The 11,329-nt window shown below is 38.6% G+C and overlaps 1 pseudogene; it reads right to left on the bottom strand.

Moving 5' to 3' along the window:
• Positions 1-2,667: 2,667 nt before the first annotated feature.
• LOC101321279 (FACT complex subunit SPT16 pseudogene) lies at positions 2,668-5,223 on the bottom strand (annotated as a pseudogene).
• Between the last annotated feature and the right edge of the window lie 6,106 nt (positions 5,224-11,329).

Raw genomic sequence — 11,329 nt, 5'->3', positions numbered from 1 at the left:
CTCAATTTCTATCATCTGAAAACAGTGAGAGAATGAATTTAATCATTTTAAGGCCCAAGTAGTAGACTCTACTTCCTTCTTTCATTCTTCTGGATTGTTCTATGAATAAAGTTTTCTCTCTGGAATCTTCCATCCTTTCCTCTCTGATGATTATTTTTCCTAGACAGCTTACACTATCATTTTAATAGAACCTTCTCTGATATTGCTACCTCATCAAGCTCTCAATGGATCCTCCTTTCCTTTCATTGCTAAAATCTTCATAGAATAGTCAAAATGCTCAATGCCTTCATCTCTCACTTTATAGTTGCTTCTTAACTCCCTGTAATTTGAATCTCACAGTCACCAATTAACTATAGTTTCCAAAGCCACCAATGAAGTTTTAAATACCAAAAGCACTCTACAGTTATTAGTCTTCTTCAACATTCCTCCTCCCTTATGAAATTTCCTCTTATTGGTTTCTACTTGTCTATGGTGTATATTTCCTGATAATTTATTCTTTAGCCCTTCATTCATTCTCTTTTCTATATTCCCCCTTAAACAGAAACATTTCCCAAGACCCAGTCTTTAATCTTCTTGTCCTTTATCTGGCATGCTCTACCTTGGCGATTTCATCAAATGTTTCAACCATCATCTCTAAAGCAAATCACTCTTAACTTTGTCCCTTGCACTGACATTTCTTCTGAGATCTGAACTCCCATTCCAATTACTCATGGTTCACCATTGTGAAACTATCAAAGCTGGAACCATTAATGAATATCTTCTAAACAGAACTCATCATTTTCCCAGAAGATGTTTCTACTCTCCCATTTACTGTCTTGGTAAATGTCACCTGAGTATGCGTATCACTTCTTAGAGAAAACTTTGAGTAAAGGAGTTACCGCCCTCCTATCCTTCAATTAGTAATTAAATCCTGTTAGCTCTGCCTCCACACTGTTGCCCACAATTATCCACTCCATCCTTTCCCATCGACTGTCTTCTCATCCAGGCCCTCCTCTGCTCCCTCAGGCACATTTGCCATGTCTGCCAAACAGGGCGCTTTCTCCAGGTTCTCTCATCCATTCTCTCACTTTGAGCCGAGTTATCTATCACTCTAGGGCAATCATCCTAAATGGCTCCCTCTACTGGATAAAGTCCAACCTCTTCGGCCCCCTTTCAAACCTCATTGACCTCATACCTTCACATAGAGCCTACACTCTGGCTACCCTTTTCACTTATGCTTCCCAAATGCACTATCAAGCCTCTGTGCCATTTGTAATCTTATTCTCTTTGTCTAGGATATTCTCCTCACTCTCCCATTTTATCTGGGGAACTCCCACTTATGGGTACAGGTCCAGCTTAAATTTCAAATCCTCTTCACAATAATCCCTGAGCAAAGGCCATGGCTCCTCTTTATAGATTGTGAACTCCTTCAGTACTGAGGCTTCTTCTTACTCAGGACCTAACTCAGTTCTTCATACATGGCCGCTGCTCCATGAGATCACTTACTTTGCAAATATTTATTGATCCTTTGCCATATAGTGAGCATTATTTTTAAGTGTTGACAATACAGTGATGGAAAAAGTAGATGCAATACCCACCTTCACAGGGCTTACAGCTTAGGGAGAATTATAATAGGTAACCACTCTAATGGAACACCAGGGATTCCTTTAGCTTCACTGCGTTTCTTGTGCCTTGTATGATCTTTATTAACCCCAGAGAGTAACTTCTTGTATATGAAGTTGCTAGTTTCCCTAAACTGCTAATTAATGCATAATTATCCAGTAATAAGTTTAGATATCAAGAGGAAAATTAACATAGTGATCTGATGCCTAAAGCTTACCTTTTTTAATATATATACAAAAGAGGAGGACTGAAGAAAGGATAGAGAAATACAGTAAATGTGTAAATATCAAGGTGCATGTGTAAGTCTGTTTTTCTGAGGCAGTTGGAAGGATATAAGTGAAAGGAGAAAGAAGACTATATTAAGAAAGGCTGGAGAGGCACAGTGATGAAAAAGACAGGGTGCTGAGTAGTAGCTTAAGCCACAATCTGCTGTTATATTTTTGGGTGATTAACCTGTTGGTTCCAGAAATCACACGTTTTGTGACCACTATTCTACAACATTACTGAGTTTTCTAGCAGTTGGCTGGATTCTTCCAGGAACGGTTAGGTCTGCAATTGCTTTGTTAGACAAGCTGAACACAAGGCGGTCACTCAGTTCTATCAAAAATGAGGACAGCATTTCATGCAATGAATTTAGGAAAAGGGAAGAGTGAGGCAATTCTTCATGCTACTTTGGATTCATTGTAATTGGCTGTAAAAATGTCCATAGGATTTTCCCTTAGGAGCAAGATACATTATAACCTGCTTGGCACTGCTAATCTTTCTAACATATGTTTTTTAATTTTAAGGAGGAATTTACTCTTACCATTTATCTCACCTAAAAACATGCAATGTTATTACTAAAACCATACTGGTACAAAGGTTGAGATAAATCATGTGGGCCGATGGTAATTTATAAATGCTAAACTGTAATCGGGCTTAGAGTTGTACCCAACAGCCTGCTGACATTCCCATGCACGACAGGAAGGCTCAAGCAACACTTTCTCAGAGAAGCTTTCTCCTGCACAAATTGGAAGGTTCTCAGAACACAGCCAGCTTGTCTGCTCCTGATGACTTAATGAGAACTCTGAATGGAGGACCAGCCTCCATTTTCTTTGCTTTTCTTTTTTTTTTTTTTAAAAGTTTCTATGTCATGTAAAATTTCCAGCGATTGGCTGAAGGAAGAATGCAGCTGAGGGTCAAAGTTCCGAAGTTACTTCCTCTTTTTCTTGGGAGGCACAGAGCTGTGTCTGGAACCTCGGTTAGAGCCTCGGCCTGACCCGTGCACAGATGCCTTCCTCTTCCAGCTCATACTGCGACTCTGTTCCTCTTCCTCATAGCGACTTTCACAGTCAGCCTTTTGGGCTTCTTCCTCCAGTTCACCCCAATCCTGTCCACTCTCTTCTTCACTGCCCAGTGATTCCTTGGAATAATCTGATTCTTCAGCTTCTGATGAATAATCTTCCTCACTGTCCTCCTCCTCTTTTTCATAGTCATCCTCTGAAGGATTAAAAGTCTCATCTTATTTAAGACTCAGAATCCCCTTCCTCAGTATCACTCCCCTCATCCTCAGGTTACAGGAAAGACCAGCCACCTTGTTTGAAGAAGCCCTCAGGGTCATCAACATTAGTCTTCATAATTGTAGTCCAGTTGAGGGACTGTACTCCTTCTGTGTACTTTAGGTCACAAGAATTCAACCATTCCTTGATGGTGTCAAGAGAGGCAACACGAATGGCATTGATGGTTGTCACTTTCTTGCTGTAGTCCTTGTAGACGATTACTGTGTCAAAGTTCTTCTGGTGAAACTGGACTCGCTCCAAGTGAATCAGCTCCACTTCATCCAACGTCACCACAAAAGGTGGCCATTCTGTAGCATTTACCAGCACAATACTAGTAGGCTGAAGGAAGCAGGTACTCCTATAGGAGCTCTGTTAAATCCCAAGTCCCCAAAAGGCACTTCAAAGTCCAGTTCCTCCTTAGTTAGAGCCTCTATTTTCTCAATGAAATTTTTAAATGCTGTTTTCAGTTTGTGCCTCATTTCTCATTCCATCTGCTCAGCATAGAGGTCATCTCAGTCATGCATATGCTGAGGTTTCCCCAAGTCTGTGGTGATCTCCAGCACCCCTTTGCTCTCCTTTCCTGGACTCCATGGTCCCTTCATTTGGTCAGATCCCCTCTGAGAAAGTCGAATAGCGATGCTACATGTCCTGACCAACGTCATCCCAGTTAAGGCCTCCAAGAAATCCAAACACTAGGTCCTCTGTCAACCTTCCAATTTCATTTCAGCCCACACTTGAGGTTTCTTTGCTGTAGACACAATTTCGCTGAACACAAGAGATCAGGAAAAGTGAGGGTGGTACTGAGAAGAATAACCATGGATAAAAATAACAGTATTTCAAAATGGGGTCAAATAGGAGACCAGAGAAGTGATTTCAAATGAGAAAATAATAAGGGTTATTATTGTTTGAGTCCTTAGGATGTGACAGGAACTGTACTAAACATTTTACATCTAAGGTTTCATTTAGTCTTCAAACCATCTACCTATGATGTAGGTTTTATTATTTTTCCCATCATACAACTATGGAAAGAGACCCAGAGAAGTCAAGTAACTTCAGGATTTCTGCCTAGTAAGTAAAGGAGTGGAGACGTGAATCCAGCTCGAGATGAAGTCAAAGATTTGACTTTTAACACTTTTGAGTATTGCTCTCATTAATTCTAGAATCAGCAATATTTCAATAATTATGTAAAAAATACAAGACTGTCTTAAATACTTGTATGGTATTTATTAACCCCTAAGAAAAGAGACTGTTCTTTTCAAAAGCCTATTGAAAAGAAACCACTGACTGCAGTCTACTCCTCATTTCTGCTGTTAACAATTTGGGGGCTCCTTAGCAGAGGGGCCACACCCATGCTTGCTGTGCTCTGCACCTCTTTTCCAGGCACACCTGAGTCTGGAGGAGACAAGACTGCATGAGGAGACTCACAGAGTTCCCCCAACTACTTACCTCTTTTAAAGATGCATTATCTAGAAAGCAGTATTATTACACACTGCTTTGTCATAATCCATTAGGAGGCTGTGTTGCAAGGAATTTATTATTAAAATAGAGTTCAAATCCTCAGAGAGGAAATTTCAAAATAAATGAGAACAGGGTTTCCCTGGTGGCGCAGTGGTTGAGAGTCCGCCTGCCGGTGCAGGGGACACAGGTTCGTGCCCCGGTCCAGGAAGATCCCACAGGCCGTGGAGCAGCTGGGCCCATGAGCCATGGCCGCTGAGCCTGCGCATCCAGAGCCTGTGCTCCACAACGGGAGAGACCACAACAGTGAGAGGCCCGCATACCGCAAAAAAAAATGCTAAGAACTTTATAAATATCTCATTCTATTCTCATTAAATCTCTAAGATCTGTGTTTTATTCACCCCCATTTTACAGATAAGAAAATGGTGCCTTGAAGAGGTTAAACAATTTGCCGCAGAGTCTTACAGTCATAAAGGTCAGAGCCTAGGCTGAAACCCAGAGCTATGGAGCTATAAAGTTTGATTCTTAACCTTGATCCCACACTGCCTCTCACCAGCATGCGCTGATAGGTTTTCATAAGTGGTAGAAAAGGGATACTTGATAGAGAGCCACCAATTGGACATGTCATGTGTATGCACATGGGAATGTATGGAACATGGGAGTTATTTATTGTGTGTGCCAAAGCGATATAAAAAAAAGACTAAAATCACTGTTCTCGAGGCAAAACAGAGGACTAAGAAATATAATTTGTCATTGGTTTCATCATCTAATTCCTGGATAGCTTTGGAAAGTAATTCACCTCTGTTTCTTTAATTTACAATTAGGGAGAATATTTGACATCTATCTTCCTCATAGGAATGTTTTAAGGAAAACTAAGATATGGAACAATCATTGTAAATATTTCTCATTTGATAGATTAATGTATCAGTGTCATGCCATGTTAAGGAGTTTCAACTTTATTCTTTAAGCAATAAGTTGCTGGGGGAGATTTCCAGGGAGAAGCATAACATGACCAAATTAGCATGATGCAGAAGGGACACTGCTGAAATATGTAGAATGGATTGAAAAAAGTAAACTTTCTTTAAGTGTGCTGATGTGACAGCAAGGTTACAAAGTAGGTCTGAAGCAGAGGAGGCTGGGTGTGGGCTGAGTGTGGAAAGATGGGAAAGAAAATGGTCATGTAAGAACACACAAGGAGAAAAGAAGCATCTAGACCTGGGAGCAAGGCAGAGGATGCTGCTTTACCTCACTGCTTTCTCACTGTTTTAGAAATATCAAAACAATGTGATTACTTTGAATTCCAACCAGGAGATTTAAGATTTGATGGCAATATAAAATGGGTGTGCACTAATACACCTCTTAGAAGTGAACAGTTAGAAAACAATTTTTTCAAGATCCTTTCTAGTTCTATGGAAAAAGGAAGTCTTTTTAATGTTTTAGCTAATATCTGGAGAGGAGCATCACTTAGGGCCGTGTACAAAGCTATGCAACACTCTGACTACCAAGAAGATACACATGCAAAGCTTCTCAGATTATTATTTTTACCTTCTATCTCTCAGAAGAAATCAAATGAGCGTTTGAAAATTGATTACAATATTTAGCTTTTGTGTGACCTTGACCAAGTTACTTAAATTCACTTACAGTTTTCTCATTTGTGAAATTGGAATAATCATAGTAATAGCTTTAGAGGGATTTTGTGAGTATTAAATGAGTACAATCTACCTATAGTCAGGGTTCATATTTTAGTATCAATACATTTTAGCTGTATGAGTATCAATGATTTTGTGTTTGAAGGAATCGTGTGCTATGAAAGACTGTGAAGGTCAAAGGAGACAGGACTCCAAACACCGTGCTTGTATTTCTTTTGATCTTCCTTAGATGATATCCACTCTTTTTAAAAGATATAGCACATAAAATGATGCTCAACATTGCTAATCATCAGGGAAATGCAAATCAAAAACCACAATGCAATATCATCTCACACCTGTCAGAATGACTATCATCAAAAAGAACACAAATAACAAATGTTGGTGAAGTTGTAGAGTAGAGAAATGGGAATCCTTGTACACTGTTGGTGGGAATGTAAATTGGTGCAGCCATTGTGGAAAACAGTATGGAGGTTCCTCAAAAAACTAAAAATAGAACTACCATATGACCCAGCAATTCCACTCCTGGTTATGTATGTGAAAAAAGGCAAAAACACTAATTTGAAAAGACACAGGCACCCCAGAGTTCATAGAAGCATTATTTACAATTGCCAAGATATGGAAGCAACCTAAGTGTCCATCAATGGATGAATGGATAAAGAAGATGTGGTGTATATATATATATATATATATATATATATATATATATATATATATATATATACTACTTAGCCATAAAAAAAATGAAACTTTGCCATTTGCAACAACATGGATGGATTTGGAGGGTATTATGCTTAATGAAATAAGTCAGACAGAAAAAGACAAATACTGTATGATATATCACTTACAGGTGGAATCTAAAAGAAATAAAACAAGCTAGTGTATATAACAAAAAATAAACAGACTCACAGATATAGAGGACAAACTAGTTGTTACCAGTGGAGAGAGGAAAAGGGGGAGGGGCAAGATGGGGTAGAGGATTAATAGGTACAAACTATTATGTATAAAATAAATAAATTACGAGGTTATAGTGTACAACACAGGGAATACAGCCAATATTTTATAATAACTATAAATGGAGTATAACCTTTAAAAAATTGTAAATCACTATGTTGTACACCTGTAACATACAATATTATACATCAACTATGCTTCAATAAAAAAACTTTCTATGAGAAAAAATATTCTCTTTTCCATTTTCTGAAAGAGTTTGTGCAAAATTGGTAGTTCTTCTTTCAATATTTGACGGACTTCATCAATGAAGCTATCTGGGCTTGGAATTTCCTTTGTGGAAATAATTTTAATTATGAATCAAATTAATGTAATATATAGGGTAGACTTCCTATAGATACATAAGAAGACTAAATTAACACTGAATTATCTACTTTTATGGTTTGGATTTTAGAAAGAACTTTGAATCTCTTGAGTTATAAGAATTTTTAAGAAAAAATAATTAACAAATTAACAAATCAGTACTGTGGCTAAAACAAGATGAAATAAAGAGTGATATTTAGAAAGGGGATCTTAAATTCAGTAGAAATACTGATGCAAGAAGAGCCTTTTTTTAATGTTAAAAATGTCACTCTTGTTGCCCTTTCCACAAGAATGCTCTGTTTTATAGTGCATGCAAATTCCTTTAATCTAATTTATTTATTACAATAAAATCTCTGTCTTCTTTATTACTCCTCCTAGTAGGGTAGGAACTGAAAGTCAGATGGCTCACCCTGTGTCACGTAGTGAGTCACAAGGTCAGAACTAAGTTTGGGGGTGGGGTCACGTGATCAGGCCAGTCTCTTAGCAGTGCCTTCAGCAACTTACTCATCACTGTTCTGGGCTGCTTGCTGCTCACAGCAGCATCTTCCTCCCTCATCTGAGTTTTTCCCTGCTACCACATCTCTCACCCCTTTTCCCTGACTGCACTGTTAACTACAAAGGACAGACTCCTAGCATCTTTATGCCCTACATATTAGGCTGTGTCAAAGGACACATATAAAAACCTGATTTGAAACCTGCTGTTGAACATTTTTGTTGACAGAGCTGGATTCCTGATATGCCTGCTCTATTTACAGATAATTTCTCAGTCGTCCTGGTGTTCACATTATTGTCTCAAGTCCCAGACAGATGCATCTCTTTGTTTGACCTAAGTCCTGTGCTCCTGTACTAACTTATTAGTCCTTAAAGTGTGATCCCTCACCAGCGGTATCAATATCACCTGGTCACTTTTTAGAAATGTAGGTTCTCAATCCCTCCAAGGTATGGGGCCCAGCAATCCATGTTTTAAAAAGCTTTCCATATGATCCTGACACACACAAAGGTTTGAAAACTACTGTTATACCTGCAATAGGGGAGGAGGAAGCAGAATTTGGCCTTTTTGGTTCCAGAGTGCGACCAATGCTCACATGATGGGGGATTAACAAAAAAGAAGATGTTCAGATGTTGAATAGCAAAAAAAAGAAAAGAAAAGAAACGAAAAAAGCCTATGTCTACTGTATATTTTTTACGACCATCAATTTCAGAAAGACTTAGAATTTACTTAATATAAAAAAAATAGCTTTGGTGGTATAGTGGTGAGCATAGCTGCCTTCCAAAAAAAAATACTAGAACAATTCGAGCTCAATTACACATGGCCCTGATTCGCTACATTCCCTATTCTACTACCTCTGCTTTCAACAGTAAATACCTGATGTCCATTTCAATTTCAACAGTAAATATTTGATGCAAGATGAACATGATCTCACATCTTAGGTATGAAAGTAGCTTTGATTATTGGGTTGTTTTAATATCACCTATTGTTTGAAGCTTTGTCTACAGCTCAGATGAATATGAGGTGCTGCCTTTCCTGACAGCTATTTCTGCAGAGTTTATAGGATTAACCAAATAAATACTTGATTTTGATTCAGCTAACTGACATCCCCAAATATCCATTGGTTGGCGCTATTTGACCTCATTAATCTCCAAACCAAAATGATATTATGTACACAACTCTATTTATTTTGGTGTGCAATAAATCATCTTTCTACTTGAAAATAGTAGCACTACTATTGGTTTTGTTAGGTAATATTTATTGATTGCTTGCTACCTACTAGGCACTACTTTGACTTTACACATATTCAGTCATTTATTATCACAACCCCACCACACACGTACTAGTTTATCCCCACTTTCATTAAAGCAATTGAGAAAAAGTGAGATTAAATAATTTCAACACATATGAGGTATCACCTCACACCCGTCAGAATGGACAGCATCAAAAAATCTACAAACAATAAATGCTGAAGAGGGTGTGGAGAAAAGGGAACCATCTTGCACTGTTGGTGGGAATGTAAATTGATACAGCCACTATGGAGAACAGTATGGAGCTTCCTTAAAAAAACTAAAAATAGAGCTACCACGTGACCCAGCAATCCCACTACTGGGCATATACCCTGAGAAAATCATAATTCAAAAAGAGACATATACCACAATGTTCATTGCAGCACTATTTACAATAGCCAGGACATGGAAGCAACCTAAATGCCCATCAACAGGTGAATGGATAAAGATGTGCTACATATATATAATGGAAATATTACTCAGCCATAAAAAAAGAATGAAATTTTTTAAAAAAAGGAATGAAATTGAGTTATTTGTAGTGAGGTGGATGGATATAGAATCCGTCATACAGAGTGAAGTAACTCTGAAAGAGAAAAACAAATACCGTATGCTAACGCATATATATGGAATTTTAAAAAGTGGTACTGATGAACCTAGTGGCGGGGCAGGAATAAAGATGAAGACGTAGAGAACAGACTTGAGGGCACAGGGGGGAAGGGGAAGCTGGGATGAAGTGAGAGAGTAGCATTGACGTATATACACTACCAAATGTAAAATGGATGGCTAGTGGGAAGCTGCTGCATAGCACAGGGAGATAAGCTCGGTGCTTTGTGACGACCTAGAGGGATGGGATAGGGAGGGTGGGAGGGAGGCTCAAGAGGGAGGGGATATGGGGATATATGTATACATATAGCTGATTCACTTTGTTGTACAGCAAAAACTAACACAACATTGTAAAGCATTTATACTCCAATAAAGATGTGGAAAAAAATAATAATTTCAACAAAGTCACACAGCTAATAAGTGGTGGAGCTGGGATTTTATTCTAGGCAGTTGACTTCACACTAGGCATACAACCATAAGATAACCACTGTCCCAGTGTTTCTGGGACTGAGGGGTTTCCTGGGATGCAGGACTTTCAGTGTTAAAACTGGGATAACCCCAGGCAAACCAGGATGGTTGGTCACACTGCAACTACTATGCTGCAAGATGTATTTATGTCCTTTTTCCCCCCTTGAGTGGCATGTGAAATATATCAAGCTAATGGCTGACTTCCATAGTTCCAGGAAACAGTAGACCCACGTGTCTGTACAGGGGCACAAGGCTCTTAGGTGTCTCTACTCCATTTCAATCATTCCATTCCAGAGTGTCCATTACTCAAGGTCATCACTTAATGTCCCCTTTCAGGAGACAGGATCCAATCTAAAGAACTTTGCTGTTCCAGAGATGTCCCTGGATTTCCCCAAGTATTCCACTAAAAACTAGGGTAAGAGATTCTAAGAATTTGCTTCAATATAAATTGCCCAATTGTTTTTCTTTAAAAGAACATAAAACTCTTTAATAAAAACTCCAGCTCATTAGGTTCAAGTTTGTAATAAGGAATTATACAGGGACAACCCAACAAGGAATTGGAGGGGGAACAAGGAAAGGAAGATAGAAGAGCTAGAACATTTAGCGGGGATTTAATTTACTTCGTAGTTTAAGACTGAGAAAGATAGCACAACACAATGTTCCTCAAACGCACACAAAATTTCACAGTTACATGGAAGGGAGTACATGAAGTCAACAGGAGGACCCACCTGCAGACTAGTGTCAATAATTCTCACCTCCAAACCTCAGGAAGGATCAACTCTCAGCCTCCTAATGTGAAACTGTGGGAAATTCCTTCATGATAGTGAACCCTCTGTTAACTGAGCTATCTATAATAGTTAGATACATAAATACTGATATTTAAAAGAAAGGATCCTTAACTAATTTATTCTGTCCCCATTCCTA

Source organism: Tursiops truncatus, chromosome 17 (assembly GCF_011762595.2).
Source record: "Tursiops truncatus isolate mTurTru1 chromosome 17, mTurTru1.mat.Y, whole genome shotgun sequence".
NCBI classification, from domain to species: domain Eukaryota; kingdom Metazoa; phylum Chordata; class Mammalia; order Artiodactyla; family Delphinidae; genus Tursiops; species Tursiops truncatus.
Note: the sequence above shows the minus strand (reverse complement) of the source record. Positions and strands in the feature narration are given on the sequence as shown.